The sequence below is a fragment of the Choloepus didactylus genome, chromosome 7 (assembly GCF_015220235.1).
Source record: "Choloepus didactylus isolate mChoDid1 chromosome 7, mChoDid1.pri, whole genome shotgun sequence".
Taxonomy (NCBI): domain Eukaryota; kingdom Metazoa; phylum Chordata; class Mammalia; order Pilosa; family Megalonychidae; genus Choloepus; species Choloepus didactylus.
The window spans coordinates 17,873,847-17,890,161 of NC_051313.1; the positions used below are offsets into that span (position 1 = coordinate 17,873,847).

At 39.8% G+C, this 16,315-nt stretch overlaps 1 protein-coding gene across 4 annotated transcripts in view; it reads right to left on the minus strand.

Annotated features, from left to right (window-relative positions):
- Positions 1-16,315, minus strand: part of L3MBTL3 (L3MBTL histone methyl-lysine binding protein 3) — a 135,557-nt gene that overhangs the window by 6,441 nt on the left and 112,801 nt on the right. The window lies entirely within an intron of this gene.

The window sequence follows — 16,315 nt, forward strand, 5'->3', positions numbered from 1 at the left end:
TTTTTCACTGAAAATAAACTACCAGTAAGGCAAATGCTTTGGTCATTCTTCATTTATGCAGCTCAAAATGAAAACCACAGCTCTCTATTTGTTGGATCTACCAATCCAAGGCTAGTTGTATTGCTGCTCTCTTACAATAGCCATTCTCTAGCAAATGATTCATGTCCATAGGCTCTGGATTTAGGAGTCTGTCAGTAATTATCCTCTTATGACTTGCAGAACAGAAATCTTCTGTGGAAACTACTTCCTCAAAGCACCTCAGGAGAAAGGCACTAGACTTCATTTATTCTCCCCTCACACACCGGCCCGGCTACCATGTTACTTCAATTCCACCACAACCTCCTTGCCAAATAGTGACCTCGTTCAGGTTTTCAGACCTTTAAGGATTTTTTTCAAGTCAACTCCTTATAATTGAAGAAAAAGATTTACAGAAAAGTATACAAATCATACAAATCATTAAGTATACAGCTCAAAGAATTTACTCAAACTGGACACATCCACGTAACTAACACCCTGATCAGGAAACAGACCGTGGCCAGCACACCCAGAACTGCCCAGTTTGTGCCCAGTTCCAGGCACACCCAACCCATCAAGGGAAGACGGTTCCCTGACTTCTCACACCATAGATTTGTTTAACCTGCTTGTGAACTGTATTTAAATGGAATCTTTTGTGTCCAGATTCTTTTCTCTCATCATATTTATGAGGAAAACAAAACAACAACAACACAAACCTACAAAAAACACTGTGTTTGTGAGATTCATCCACACTGTTGTGTGTAGCTGTAGTTCACCTGTTCTTTGTTGTCTGGTGTTCCATATTGTGCCTAGCCCACCATTAATTCATTCATTTGATGCTGATGGACCTTTGAGTTGTTTTTAAGTTTTGGCTACTACCAACATGACTACTGCTATGTATTGCTATGATTATTCTTGTACACAATTTTAATGAACATATTCTGTATTTCTGTTGCATTTATACTTAAGAGTAAAACTTTAAGGTTATAGTTTAAAATAGATATTTGGCTTCAGCAAAATCTGCCAGTTTCCCAAAATGGTTGTACAATATATATACTACCCACCAACAGCCTATGAGAGTTACAACTGTTCCACACCCTCACCAACACTTAGTATTGTCTGTGTTGTTCATTTTAACCATACTCGCAGGTACACAGTAGGAGCACAGTGTGGTTTAATTGTCTCATAACAAATGAAGTTGAAAACCTTTTCCTATGTCTATTGGCCATATGGAATTTTATGAAATGTTTATTCATGTTTTATGGCCATTGTGTTAGTTTCCTAGGCTGCTCAAATGGTTCAGCTCGAACAACGGGAATTTATTTGGCTAACAGTTTTGAGGCTGAGAAAATCGAACTCAAGGCATCATCAAGATAATGCTTTCTTCCCATAGACTAGCGGCCGGCGATCCTTTGCTCCTCTGCCACATGGAAGGCACATGGTGTGTCTGCTGGCTTCTTCCTCCTCTCCCAGGTTCTGCTGCCTTCAGCTTCTTGCTTCCATGGCTTTCTCTCTCTCTCCCTCTCTGTATTCATGGCATTTAGAAAGAACTCCAGTCAGAGGATTAAGATCCACCCTGAATGAGGTGGGTCACACTTTAACTGAAGTAACCTCATCACAAGATCCTACTTACAATGGGTCCACACTCACAGGAATGGACTAAATTTAAGAACATTTTTTCTAGGGTAGAAACAGCTTTAACCCATTTTTTCATTGCATTGTCTTGCTGTCTTGTCTTTTCCTTACTGATTTGTAGAAGCTGTTTTGTACATATTCTGGGGAGGAATCCTTTGTTGGAAATATGTATTACAAACACCTGCTCCCACTCAGGGTCTTCTTTTTTACTCTCTTACTGTAAGAGTCTTTTTATAAACAGAAGTTCTTAATTGTAATAAAGTACAACTTACTAACTTTTCCCTTATGTATATGAGCCAGTTTGAATATATTATGTCCCCCAAAACGCCATTATCTTTGATGTAATCTTGTGTGGGCAGATGTGTCAGTGTTGATTAGATTGTAATTCTTTGAGTGTTTACATGGAGATGTGCCCCACCCAACTGTGGGTGATGCCTCTGACTGGATAGTTTCCGTGGAGGTGTGGCCCCACCCATTCAGCATGGGCCTTGATTAGTTTACTGGAGCACTATATAAGCTCAGATAGAAGGAGCGAACTTGCTACCGCCATGAGGGACACTTTAAAGAATGCACAGAAGCTGAGAGAGTAGCTGCAGATGAGAGTTTGAAGACAGTCTTGCTCTGGAGAAGCCAAGAGAGGACAAACACCCCAAGAACAATTAAGAGTGACATTTTTGAGGAACTGCAGCCTAGAGAGGAACATCCTGGGAGAAAGCCATTTTGAAACCAGGACTTGGAGCAGATGCCAGCCACGCGCCTTCCCAGCTAACAGAAGTTTTCCAGACACCACTGGCCATTCTCCAGTGAAGGTACCCTTTGTTGATGGACACTTTATGGCTTTAAGACTGTAAATGTGTAACCAAATAAACCCCCTTTATAAAAACCAATCCTTTTCTGGTGTTTTGCATTCCGGCAGCATTAGCAAACTGGAACAGTATATTTACTGAAGAAATCTTTGCTTACTCCAAGGTCTTGCTTTCCTCTACAATTTTCTACTGTACTGCAGTGAGAGCTTTATCATTAAACTGTATTTTTATAAAAATACAAATGTGATGTGTTCGCAGATTCTCTCTTCTGTTCCACTGGTCTGTTTGCACCGATGCACAGGCTTTAATTAGAGTTAGCTGTACAAGGGTACTGATTGTCTGTGACCTGGTACTCCAGCTTTGTTCTTCAAGACTGCCTTGACCATCCTCATCCTTTTGCATTTCCATATACATTTTAGAATCAGCTTATTTTAAAAAATGCTAGGACTCAGGCTGGGATTGCCACTGATTACAGATCAATTTGGTGAGAAAGGACATCTTTCCAATATTGAGTCTTCCAACCCGTGAACAAGGTATATCCTTCCATTTATGTGGGTCTTCTCTAATATTGCTCATTAATGTTTTGCAATTTTCATGTACAGGTCTTGCACATCTTTTAAAAAATTTATTTCTAAGTATCTGATGTTTTCTGATGCTATTATAAGTGGTATAGCTCTTTAAAATTTATTTCCCAGTGTTTAGTTGTGGTTCTCTAATAACTCGTCACAAACTCACCTAATCTACATTTTGAATTGCTCTGAATGTTAGAAAGTCACAATGCTGAGTCAAAATCTACCTTAACTGGAGCCCACACACACTGGTTTCAAAATAGTTTTACCCTACTGAGCTCATGCAGAAAAATGACAGTATCTGATCCATGAACTATTTCAATTCTTCACATATTTTTTAAAAAGCCACCATGGTTCCTCTTTCTACATTTCATTCAATCATTCTCACAAAACTGGCTTTAGGTTCTCATCATATTTTACTGAGTAACTATTACGTGCCAAGTAGTATTAACCAGTATCAATTTCTCTTCTTTTTAAGTTTCCCAGAGTTTCAGACATTTTTGTTTAACACAAATATGGGGTAACTTAAAAACATTCCCTTAATCTCAGATAATCCTAAGAGTTTAGCAATTATGTGAAATATGGTATTGGTAAATCTTTCATGAGATGGGCCTATATGAAATTTAAGATTTCTGATTCCACAATAGAGGAAAATTATAGGGCCCACTTTATAATTTGTACTCAGACTGCTCTTGTCCCACAACAGATGTCAGTTATCATATAACCATTTGTATTATATAATCGAACCGTTCACACCATCACTGTAGCTTCATTCTATTTTATTTTTTACCTGCTAAAGCTGTATTATCCACAGTATATTTTTAAAGCTTTACCTTATTCTTTAGAAAAATAATCAAGATATCCTAAAGAAATAACTAACAAAAAAATCCTATATTTGTGGTAGCTTTTGTGTGTCTTTGAACCTAATGTCATAAATAGACTTAAACACACATTACCGAATTCTAATGAATACCCAATTTTGTTCCCTTCATTTTAAGACTTTCCTCTCTTTTTCTGATCCTTCTGTGATGATTTCCTAGAACCTGGTATTATTTTTCTGACAAATGGGGCAACTGTAATGTTTAACAGCCACTGAAAATGCCAGCTCCTTGGAAACCTAATCATGGTATGTTTCCAATCCGAAATCATAAAGAAACAACTTCATTTAAGTGAATTTTGTATTTGCGTCCTTGAATTATAAAGAAAAACGACTCCAGGTTTTTTTTAAACATATGATGTGGACTGAAATAAATGCAAACAGACTGGCTCAAGTAGCTGGCTCAGTGCCAAGGGTAAGGAAGAGCAGGTGTGATGGACAATGTGCTATTTCAGGAAACACGGCCTTTGTTCTGGAAGACAGTTTGAGACCCTCCTCTCAAACTATCCACCTGCATGAAAAACTACTTTTGAAAGGAGTTTTCTCTATTTTTTGAAGTTCCCTGAAATCAAACTTTACCAGAGGTGTATCGTCCAACTGTTTTCTGGCCTGGCCTGCTGGGTTTCCAACTTTGTCCCTTCACGGCTATGATAGTTTGGATGTATTATGTCCCCCAAAATGCCATTGATGCAATCTTCCGTGGGCAGACGCATCAGTGTTGATTAGACTGTAATTCTTTGAGTGTCTCCATGGAGACGCAACCCACTCAACTGTAGGTGATAATTCTGACTGGAGAATTTCCATGGAGGTGTGGCCCCGCCCATTCAGCATGGGCCTTGACTAGTTTACTAGAGCACTATATAACCTCAGACAGAAGGAGTGAGCTTGCTACAGCCAAGAGGGACACTTTGAAAAATGTACAGGAGCTGAGAGAGGAGCTGCAGCTTACAGAAGCATTCTGGAGACGACCTTTGAAAGCAGACTTTTGCTGCGGAGAAGCTACGAGAGGACAAATGCCCCAGGATCGACTAAGAATGACATTTTTGAGAAGCTGCAGTCTAGAGAGGAACATCCTGGGAGAAAGCCATTTTGAAACCAGAACTCTGGAGCAGACGCCAGCCACGTGCCTTCCCAGCTAACACAGGTTTTCTGGACACCATTTGCCATCCTCCAGTGCAGGTACCCAATTGCTGATGTGTTATCTTGGACAACTTTATGGCCTTAAGACTGTAACCGTGTAACCAAATAAACCCCTTTTAAAAAAGTCAATCCATTTCTAGTGTTTTGCATTCCGGCAGCCTTAGCAAACCGGAACAACAGGACTTCCATTCTACTCAACTCCATTCAATTCTGTATTGCAGGATGCAGAACTGACCAGGGGTGATTTCTAGGTCTAGTTCTCACTAATCCTTGAAAAGGTCATACACTATCTTTTTTTTTTTTTTATTTTTTATTTTTTTAATCATCATTTTATTGAGATATAGTCACATACCACGCAGTCATACAAAACAAATCGTACTTTCGATTGTTTACAGTACCATTACATAGTTGCACATTCATCACCTAAATCAATCCCTGACACCTTCATTAGCACACACACAAAAATAACAAGAATAATAATTAGAGTGAAAAAGAGCAATTGAAGTAAAAAAGAACACTGGGTACCTTTGTCTGTTTGTTTCCTTCCCCTATTTTTCTACTCATCCATCCATAAACTAGACAAAGTGGAGTGTGGTCCTTATGGCTTTCCCAATCCCATTGTCACCCCTCATCAGCTACATTTTTATACAACTGTCTTCGAGATTCATGGGTTCTGGGTTGTAGTTTGATAGTTTCAGGTATCCACCACCAGCTACCCCAATTCTTTAGAACCTAAAAAGGGTTGTCTAAAGTGTGTGTAAGAGTGCCCTCCAGAGTGACCTCTCGGCTCCTTTTGGAATCTCTCTGCCACTGAAGCTTATTTCATTTCCTTTCACATCCCCCTTTTGGTCAAGAAGATGTTCTCCGTCCCACGATGCTGGGTCTACATTCCTCCCCGGGAGTCATATTCTACATTGCCAGGGAGATTCACTCCCCTGGGTGTCTGATCCCACATAGTGGGGAGGGCAGTGATTTCACCTTTCAAGTTGGCTTAGCCAGAGAGAGAGGGACACATCTGAGCAACAAAGAGGCATTCAGCAGGACACTCTTAGGCACAAATATAGGGAGGCCTAACCTCTCCTTTGCAGCAACCGTCTTCCCAAGGGTAAAACTTATGGTAGAGGGCTCAACCCATCAAACCACCAGTCCCCTATGTCTGTGGTCATGTTAGCAACCATGGAGGTGGGTTAGGCGAATACCCCTGCACTCTCCACAGGCTCCTCAAGGGGGCACTACATCTTTTTTTTTTCCCTTGTTTTTCTTTCCTTTTTTTTTTTTTTAACTTTCCCTTCTTTTTTAAATCAACTGTATGAAAAAAAAGTTAAAAAGAAAACAAGCATACAATAAAAGAACATTTCAAAGAGACCATAACAAGGGAGTAAGAAAAAGACAACTAACCTAAGATAACTGCTTAACTTCCAACATGTTCCTACTTTACCCCAAGAAAGTTACATAATATAGCAACATTTCTGTGAACTTGTTCCTACTATATCCATCAGAATTTAACAGACCATAGTCATTTCTGGGCATCCCCAGAACGTTAAATAGCTTATCTGTTCTTCTTGGATTATTGTTCCCCCTTCCTTAACTGCTCTCTACTGCTAGTTCCCCTACATTCTACGTTGTATACCATTTGTTTTACATTTTTCAAAGTTCACATTAGTGGTAGCATATAATATTTCTCTTTTTGTGCCTGGCTTATTTCGCTCAGCATTATGTCTTCAAGGTTCATCCATGTTGTCATATGTTTCACGAGATTGTTCCTTCTTACTGCCGTGTAGTATTCCATCGTGTGTATATACCACATTTTATTTATCCACTCATCTGTTGAAGGACATTTGGGTTGTTTCCATCTCTTGGCAACTGTGAATAATGCTGCTATGAACATTGGCGTGCAGATATCTGTTCGTGTCACTGCTTTCCGATCTTCCGGGTATATACCGAGAAGTGCAATCGCTGGATCGAATGGTAGCTCTATATCTAGTTTTCTAAGGAACTGCCAGACTGACTTCCAGAGTGGCTGAACCATTATACAGTCCCACAAACAATGAATAAGAGTTCCAATTTCTCCACATCCCCTCCAGCATTTGTAGTTTCCTGTTTGTTTAATGGCAGCCATTCTAACCGGTGTTAGATGGTATCTCATTGTGGTTTTAATTTGCATCTCTCTAATAGCTAGTGAAGCTGAACATTTTTTCATGTGTTTCTTGGCCATTTGTATTTCCTCTTCAGAGAACTGTCTTTTCATATCTTTTGCTCATTTTATAATTGGGCTGTCTGTACTATTGTCATTGAGTTGTAGGATTTCTTTGTATATGCAAGATATCAGTCTTTTGTCAGATACATGGTTTCCAAAAATTTTTCCCATTGAGTTGGCTGCCTCTTTACCTTTTTGAGAAATTCCTTTGAGGTGCAGAAACTTCTAAGCTTGAGGAGTTCCCATTTATCTATTTTCTCTTTTGTTGCTTGTGCTTTGGGTGTAAAGTCTAGGAAGTGGCCACCTAATACAAGGTCTAGAAGATGTTTTCCTACATTATCTTCTAGGAGTTTTATGGTACTTTCTTTTATATTGAGATCTTTGGTCCATTTTGAGTTAATTTTTGTGTAGGGTGTGAGGTAGGGGTCCTCTTTCATTCTTTTGGATATGGATATCCAACTCTCCCAGCCCCATTTGTTGAAAAGACCATTATGACTCAGTTCAGTGACTTTGGGGGCCTTATCAAAGATCAGTCGGCCATAGATCTGAGGGTCTATCTCTGAATTCTCAACTCGATTCCATTGATCTATATGTCTATCTTTGTGCCAGTACCATGCTGTTTTGGCAACTGTGGCTTTATAATAAGCTTCAAAGTCAGGGAGTGTAAGTCCTCCCACTTCGTTTTTCTTTTTTAGAGTGTCTTTAGCAATTCGAGGCATCTTCCCTTTCCAAATAAATTTGATAACTAGCTTTTCCAAGTCTGCAAAGTAGGTTGTTGGAATTTTGATTGGGATTGCATTGAATCTGTAGATGAGTTTGGGTAGAATTGACATCTTAATGACATTTAGCCTTCCTATCCATGAACATGGAATATTTTTCCATCTTTTAAGGTCCCCTTCTATTTCTTTTAGTAGAGTTATGTAGTTTTCTTTGTATAGGTCTTTTACATCTTTGGTTAAGTTTATTCCTAGGTACTTGATTTTTTTAGTTGCTATTGAAAATGGTATCTTTTTCTTGAGTGTCTCTTCAGTTTGTTCATTTCTAGCATATAGAAACATTACTGACTTATGTGCATTAATCTTGTATCCCGCTACTTTGCTAAATTTGTTTATTAGCTCTAGTAGCTGTATCGTCGATTTCTCAGGGTTTTCTAGATATAAGATCATATCATCTGCAAACAATGACAGTTTTACTTCTTCTTTTCCAATTTGGATGCCTTTTGTTTCTTTGTCTTGCCGGATTGCCCTGGCTAGCACTTCCAGCACAATGTTGAATAACAGTGGTGACAGCGGGCATCCTTGTCTTGTTCCTGATCTTAGAGGGAAGGCTTTCAGTCTCTCACCATTGAGTACTATGCTGGCTGTGGGTTTTTCATATATGCTCTTTATCATGTTGAGGAATTTTCCTTCAATTCCTACCTTTTGAAGTGTTTTTATCAAAAAGGGATGTTGGATTTTGTCAAATGCTTTTTCAGCATCTATTGAGATGATCAATTGATTTTTCCCTTTCGAGTTTTTAATGTGTTGTAATACATTGATTGTTTTTCTTATGTTGAACCATCCTTGCATGCCTGGAATGAACCCCACTTGGTCATGGTGTATGATTTTTTTAATGTGTCTTTGGATTCGATTTGCAAGTATTTTGTTGAGGATTTTTGCATCTATATTCATTAGGGAGATTGGCCGGTAGTTTTCCTTTTTTGTAGCATCTTTGCCTGGTTTTGGTATTAGATTGATGTTAGCTTCATAAAATGAGTTAGGTAGTGTTCCATTTTCTTCAATGTTTTGAAAGAGTTTGAGTAAGATTGGTGTCAGTTCTTTCCGGAAAGTTTGGTAGAATTCCCCTGTGAAGCCATCTGGCCCTGGGCATTTATTTGTGGGAAGATTTTTGATGACTGATTGGATCTCTTTGCTTGTGATGGGTTGGCTGAGGTCTTCTATTTCTTCTCTGGTCAGTCTAGGTTGTTCATATGTTTCCAGGAAATTGTCCATTTCTTCTACATTGTCCAGTTTGTTGCCATACAGTTGTTCATAATATCCTCTTATAATTTTTTTAATTTCTTCAGGATCTGCAGTTATGTCACCTTTTTCATTCATTATTTTGTTTATATGGGTCTTCTCTCTTTTTGATTTTGTCAGTCTAGCTAGGGGCTTGTCAATCTTGTTGATCTTCTGAAAGAACCAACTTTTGGTGATATTTATCCTCTCTACTGTTTTTTTGTTCTCTATGTCATTTATTTCTGCTTTAATCCTTGTTATTTCTTTTCTTCTACTTGGTTTAGGATTGGTTTGCTCTTCATTTTCTAGCTTCTTCAGTTGATCCATTAGTTCTTTGATTTTGGCTCTTTCTTCCTTTTTAATATATGCGTTTAGTGCTATAAATTTCCCCCTTAGCACTGCTTTTGCTCCATCCCATAGATTTTGGTATGTTGTGTTCTCATTTTCATTCGTCTCTATATATTTAGCAATTTCTCTTGCTATTTCTTCTTTAACCCACTGATTGTTTAGCAGTGTGTTGTTTAACCTCCAGGTATTTGTGAATTTTCTAAGTCTCTGATGGTTATTGACTTCTAATTGTATTCCATTGTGGTCAGAGAATGTGCTTTGAATAATTTCAATCTTTTTAAATTTATTGAGGCTTGTTTTATGTCCCAGCATATGATCTATTCTGGAGAAAGTTCCGTGAGCACTAGAAAAGTATGTGTATCCTGGTGATTTGGGATGTAATGTCCTGTATATGTCTGTTAAATCTAATTCATTTATCAGATTGTTTAGGTTTTCAGTTTCCTTATTGGTCTTCTGTCTGGTTGATCTATCTATAGGAGAGAGTGATGTGTTGAAGTCTCCCACAATTATTGTGGAAACATCAATTGCTTCCTTTAGTTTTGCCAGTGTTTCTCTCATGTATTTTGTGGCACCTTGATTGGGTGCATAGACATTTACGATTGTTATTTCTTCTTGTTGAATTGCCCCTTTTATTAGTATGTAGTGGCCTTCTTTGTCTCTCAAAACATCCCTGCATTTGAAGTCTATTTTATCTGAGATTAATATTGCTACACCTGCTTTCTTTTGGCTGTAGCTTGCATGAAATATTTTTTTCCATTCTTTCACTTTCAGTTTCTTTGTGTCCCTGTGTCTAAGATGAGTCTCTTGTATGCAACATATTGATGGTTCATTTTTTTTGATCCATTCTGCGAATCTATATCTTTTAATTGGGGAGTTTAATCCATTTACATTCAACGTTATAACCGTGAAGGCATTTCTTGAATCGGCCATCTTATCCTTTGGTTCATGTTTGCCATATTTTTCCCTCTATTAATATCCTTATTGTACCCATAACGAATCTCTTTAGTACTGAACCTTTCTCCAAGTCTCTCTGTCCTGTCTTTGTTTCTCTGTCTGTAGGGCTCCCTTTAGTATCTCCAGTAGGGCAGGTCTCTTGTTAGCAAATTCTCTCAGCATTTGTTTGTCTGTGAAAAATTTAAGCTCTCCCTCAAATTTGAAGGAGAGCTTTGCTGGATAAAGTATTCTTGGCTGGAAATTTTTCTCACTCAGAATTTTAAATATATCGTGCCACTGTTTTCTCGCCTCCATGGTGGCTGCTGAGTAGTCACTACTTAGTCTTATGCTGTTTCCTTTGTATGTGGTGAATTGCTTTTCTCTTGCTGCTTTCAGAACTTGCTCCTTCTCTTCTGTGTTTGACAGTGTGATCAGTATATGTCTCGGAGTGGGTTTATTTGGATTTATTCTATTTGGAGTTCGCTGAGCATTTATGATTTGTGTATTTATGTTGTTTAGAAGATTTGTGAAGTTTTCCCCAAGAATTTCTTTGAATACTCTTCCTAGACCTTTACCCTTTTCTTCCCCTTCTGGGACACCAATGAGTCTTATATTTGGACGTTTCATATTATCTATCATATCCCTGAGGTCCCTTTCGATTTTTTCAATTTTTTTTCCCCATTCTTTCTTTTATGCTTTCATTTTCCATTCTGTCATCTTCCAGGTCACTGATTCGTTGTTCAACTTCCTCTAGTCTTGTACTATGAGTGTCCAGAGTCTTTTTAATTTGGTCAACAGTTTCTTTAATTTCCATAAGATCATCCATTTTTTTATTTAGTCTTGCAATGTCTTCTTTATGGTCTTTTAGAGTCTTCTTGATTTCCTTTATATCCCGTACTATGGTCTCACTGTTCATCTTTAGTTCTTTGAGTAGCTGCTCTAGGTGCTGTGTCTCTTCTGGTGTTTTGATTTGGGTGCTTGGGCTTGGGTTATCCATATCGTCTGGTTTTTTCATATGCTTTATAATTTTCTGGTGTTTTTGGCCTCGTGGCATTTGCTGAACTTGATAGGGTTCTTTTAGGGTTTGTAGACCTATTGAAGTCCTTATCTCTAATTTATCAGATCTACAGCTTTGTGGAGTACACTTTCTCTAACTAACCAGCAGGTGGCGTCCACGAGCCACCTGTTCTCCACAAGCCAGTTCTCCCCTGCTTAGCCTTTTTGGTGACTGGGGGAATGAGTCTTGTGGGGCCCAATCGGTGTACCAAGCTTGCGTGTGTAGTTGGTGTTGCCTGCCCTGTATGTGGGGCGTGTTTCTGGGCAGTCGGGGAGGCGGGGTGGCCCTAACAATCAAATCTCCCTGGTGATCCTAGAGTTTTAAAGCTGCTGCAATAGTCTAATCCTTCAGTTCAGTCCTGCCACAGTTTGTCTCTGCCACTGACCCACAAGTCCTTGGTATTGGCGTATGGCTCCTGAGACTTGCAAGTGGGCCCCTCTTCCAGGCTGTGCACCCCGGGTCCTCTGTTGAGGGATGACTGTGCTATGTCACAGGTGAGTGCCGTCCCCCCAGGGCAGTTCTGGGCTGCTGGGCTGTGTAGGGAGGCTCCCAGTCTGCTCAAATGATGGCTGAGTGGGGCTTTGTTAATTCACACTGCTCCACCTTCCCAACTCTGGGACAATCAGCCGAGGTTGCAGGGAAGGCTAATGTCCACGCCCAGTTTTGTGGTGTGTGCCTGTTATTTGAAGCACTTCCGTCACATTGGGTTGTCTGGGGCAGCTCTGGGCTATGGGACTGGCGATGGGCAGGAGTGTTTCCTGTCCACCATGATGGTGGCTGTGAGCGGACACCCCCCTTTTCTTGGGAAGTTGTGGTGTTTAGTGAATTTTCTCAGCCACTGGATTATTGCCTTTTGTCTCAGAGCTCTCTTAGTTCTGCTCTTGACTTGACGTGCCCAAATTGAAAGTCTTTGAAGCTTTCTGTATTGGGCTTCTTAGAGTAATTGTTTTAGAAAAAGAAAAAAGGATTAAAAAAAAAAAAAAAAAAAAAAGGGCCCTCCTGAGAGATCTAATGGGTTATTGAAATGCTAAGAGACAAAGCAATTAGGGCCATTAAGGAAAGGTCCACAGGGCAGAGAGATCAGCTTTTCTTCGGGATTTGCATATGCGCCTCAAGGCCTGAGCTCCACGGTTCCCGTTTCTGTGTTCACCAGAACTCCGAAAATCCTCTGCTTTTATTTTGGAGTTTTTCGTGTTGGTTTTTTTTTTTTCTATGCCTGTCTCCTCTCTACTGGGCTGGCTGCTCTCAGATTCTCTGGTGTCTGGTCTCAGTCTATCTATGGTTGGAGTTTGGATCAGTAGAATGAGTTTCCGATAAGGGCTGCCACTGCAGTTATCCCTTCTCCTTCCCGGAGCTGACAGCCCCTCCTCCCACGGGACTGAGCCTGGCAGGGAGGGGCGCGGGTCCCCTGGCCGCAAAAACTTACAGATTTCACTGATCTCAGCAGTTCGACATTTTCATGAGTGTTGTATGAAGTATGCCCAAAGACAGATTGCTCTGTGGTGTCCAGTCCACGCAGTTCCTGGCTTTCTACCTACTTTCCTGGAGGAGTAACTAAAACATACAGCTCACCAGTCTGCCATCTTGCCCCCTACACTATCTTTTCAAAACAGATTATGTTGCCTAAAAATGTCTGAATGACTTTTAATGGTTGACAAATGTCAGAGATACATGATTCTGGGGTAATCTGAGGTATGTTCTACCTATAGATCAGACCAGGCCAGCTGAAAAATCACAGAACACAACCTCCTCAAAGATCCTGGGTCTATTAGCCAGGGAAGATACTGCAGAGAAGCCAGATGTATGGATCAGATCTTTTTTACATTCAAATTTTAAGCATTTGTTCCCCAGGAGACTACCAGCAGGGGTGACCAGAAGGCTCTCTGGATGGATCCAATGACAGCTCTGCCTAAGGAAAAGGATGTTTCCCCTGCACCGCTTCCTCACCTGCTGGTATGCTAAAGAAACCACAAAACCACTCAAACGAAGCAGCTGTGTGTAAAAGCCTTTTCTCAAACTTGGAACAGGTTCCCTAGGAGATGGCACCATGACCAAGAGTGGGGCAGACTGTTGCTAAATATACGGCATTCAATCCAATTTCAATAATGAAAACTCCCTTGGTAGGAACTACTCCTGATGTATCAAGGCTCACCTAAGAGAAATATTTATAGAAGACTACATGATGGATATGGTGTCCAGCCATTTCCTTCTTCTTTGGTTTTCTTCCCTACCTGGCCATCAAAAATCATGTGCACCCCAAACCCCCAACACTTTACCAAGCTCTGACATCATGACCTCCCACTCCCCCCACCACTTACCCCTGGGGTACAGTGAGGATACGGCTGAGTTACCTGCGTCCTTCTCTCTCCCACCCTCCCTGGAGGCCCTCGTGGTAACACTGATCACACATCCTCACTGAACGATGGAACGCTATGCCGGATGTGTACCCTCCTCCCTGGAGCCCCTCGTGGTAACACTGATCACACATCCCCACTGAACGATGGAACGCTATGCCGGATGTGTACCCTCCCTTTGCACATGTGCAGAAACTTGTGGACTACTTCTGTTTACTAACATTTCCTGGCTTCATGTGAATTTTCCTTACTTCTTATTTTCCTACTCAGCTTTATTAAATTAGAAGAAACACCCTGTGCATACGTAGGTCTTCAAAGCCGACAAAAATAATTTTAGAATAAATGAAGCAACAATAGGTTTTTGTAATATAAATTCTCATACGATGTCTCTTGAATGTCCTGTTATCTAATTAGGATGGAAAATATAATTGCTACATCTAATGAGCAGAAGACTCATTAGATACACAAAACTAGACACAGATTTCCTATTATTTAATTTTGAGTTGCTTTTTCCTCCATAACCAGAAGGGCATTGAGGAAGGGAGTACATCTGATCCCTCGCTCCACCTTACCTACTTAAATGACTCGGGAAGTCATTTTACCTCTTCTGACTGGGTTCTCTCTAAGAAAGAGAGAAAGAGAGGGAGAAGGAGAGGGAGAAAGAGAGGGAGAGAAAGGAAGAGAGAAGGAGAGAGAGGGAGAGGGAGAGGGAGAAGGAGAGAGAATGAGAGAAAGAAAGAGAGAATGAAAGAATGAAAGAAAATCATAAAGATCTCTTGGGGAACAATGAAGAGGAAGATGCTATGTAAATTAAAAAAAATGAAAGATAAGTGCTTACTAGTTATAAGCAAATTTGCAACTGACTAATAAATGTGTGCTTTCAGTAGAATCTTTAATCTATAATTTCTATAGTCTAGGAAAAACTCTGCCACAAACTTCAGAGACCAACGTCTGCAAAGCCACTCCTTTCAGGCTATGTCCACAGCAAATACGTTTCACTGTGGCATTAAGCATCTGAAGATGTTGTCATCTGATATCTGAAAAGGGGGCAGAGGAGAAGTCCTTACTACTATTGGCCATGGCACACAAGCTTCTAGAATATGCTGCACTGAAGCTTTATTGAAGGTTTATGGTCCTTGGCTAATTCAAACCAGGGTCTATAAAAATATAAATGACCATGTTCTAGGGGTAAGAAGCAACCTTGACTTTATTGAATCCTGAATAAAGAATCACAAGGCAAAAAATTAATAAGTAACGAATAAAAGGCTTGCTGACATTACTGAATAATACTTTTAATAAGCATTTGAAAATAAAACCATGCCAAGCCTTTTGGTATCACTTCATTAAAAATAGATCTAATGACTGACAAATAAGTACTAGAGCTTATTATTCTCCACCAGGATGAATCTAGCCAGGATCTTTTCAAATACTCTTATTTTTCAAATTAGTGCCAAAGAACATGCAAACTAAAACAGTGTACCATTTTGCTTCATTCGAAATCATAAAAATTAGATCAAGCCAACCACAGATAATACCCTATATACTGGTAATACTAAGGGAAAAATGGGTCTCCTAATTTTTAATAGGAATGCAAATTGGCCCCCAAATTCTGGAAAATTCCTTGGCAATGAATAACAAAATGGTTTTTAAAAAAGTTACTTTCTTTGACTCAGCAATTCCAAGTCTAGAAGTACATCTTAAAGAAATAAGTAAGCCTGCATGCTGACAATAATCTATGAGATAACTGGACTGTGGGTCTCTGCCAGGCACAAAAATCACACACAGAATGAAGATTACATTCTCTCTTGAAGTTAGCAGTGGCCACCTGACTACGTTCTGCTAATGGGAGATAAGCAGAAGTGTTCCTAAAGGGTGCTAGCATGCTCACCACCACTCCCCTGTCATCCCTGTTCCTGCTGTGGAGAACAGATTCTTAAGGGTTAAACTGCCAACAACCATCTCCAGCCATAATGTGGCTTTGGGTACAGAGTCTGCAAGGTGGAGCAGCAAGACTGGTGGAACCTGACTTCCTAATCCTACTGAGTACGATCTAAACCCTGGAACACCTATCTCTAAGCTTCCTTTATGTGAGAGAGAAATAAACGTTAAAACCTTACGTGTATGCATTTCATGTCACACATACCCAAATCTAATCCTAAGGACTACTAAAGTTTACTGCACTATTGTAATAGTGACAGATATAAAACAAGTAGCCTGGAAGCCCAACAATAGAGGATTAGTTACTTAAATGACCTTGCAGCCACCCATAGAGGGGAACATTTAATAATTATGTTGCAAGAAGTACACAGTATTTGTATAAGAAGTACAAGTACTGACATGAAAATGGTCACAATATTACTCAATTAAACAATCACAAGTTACAAAAT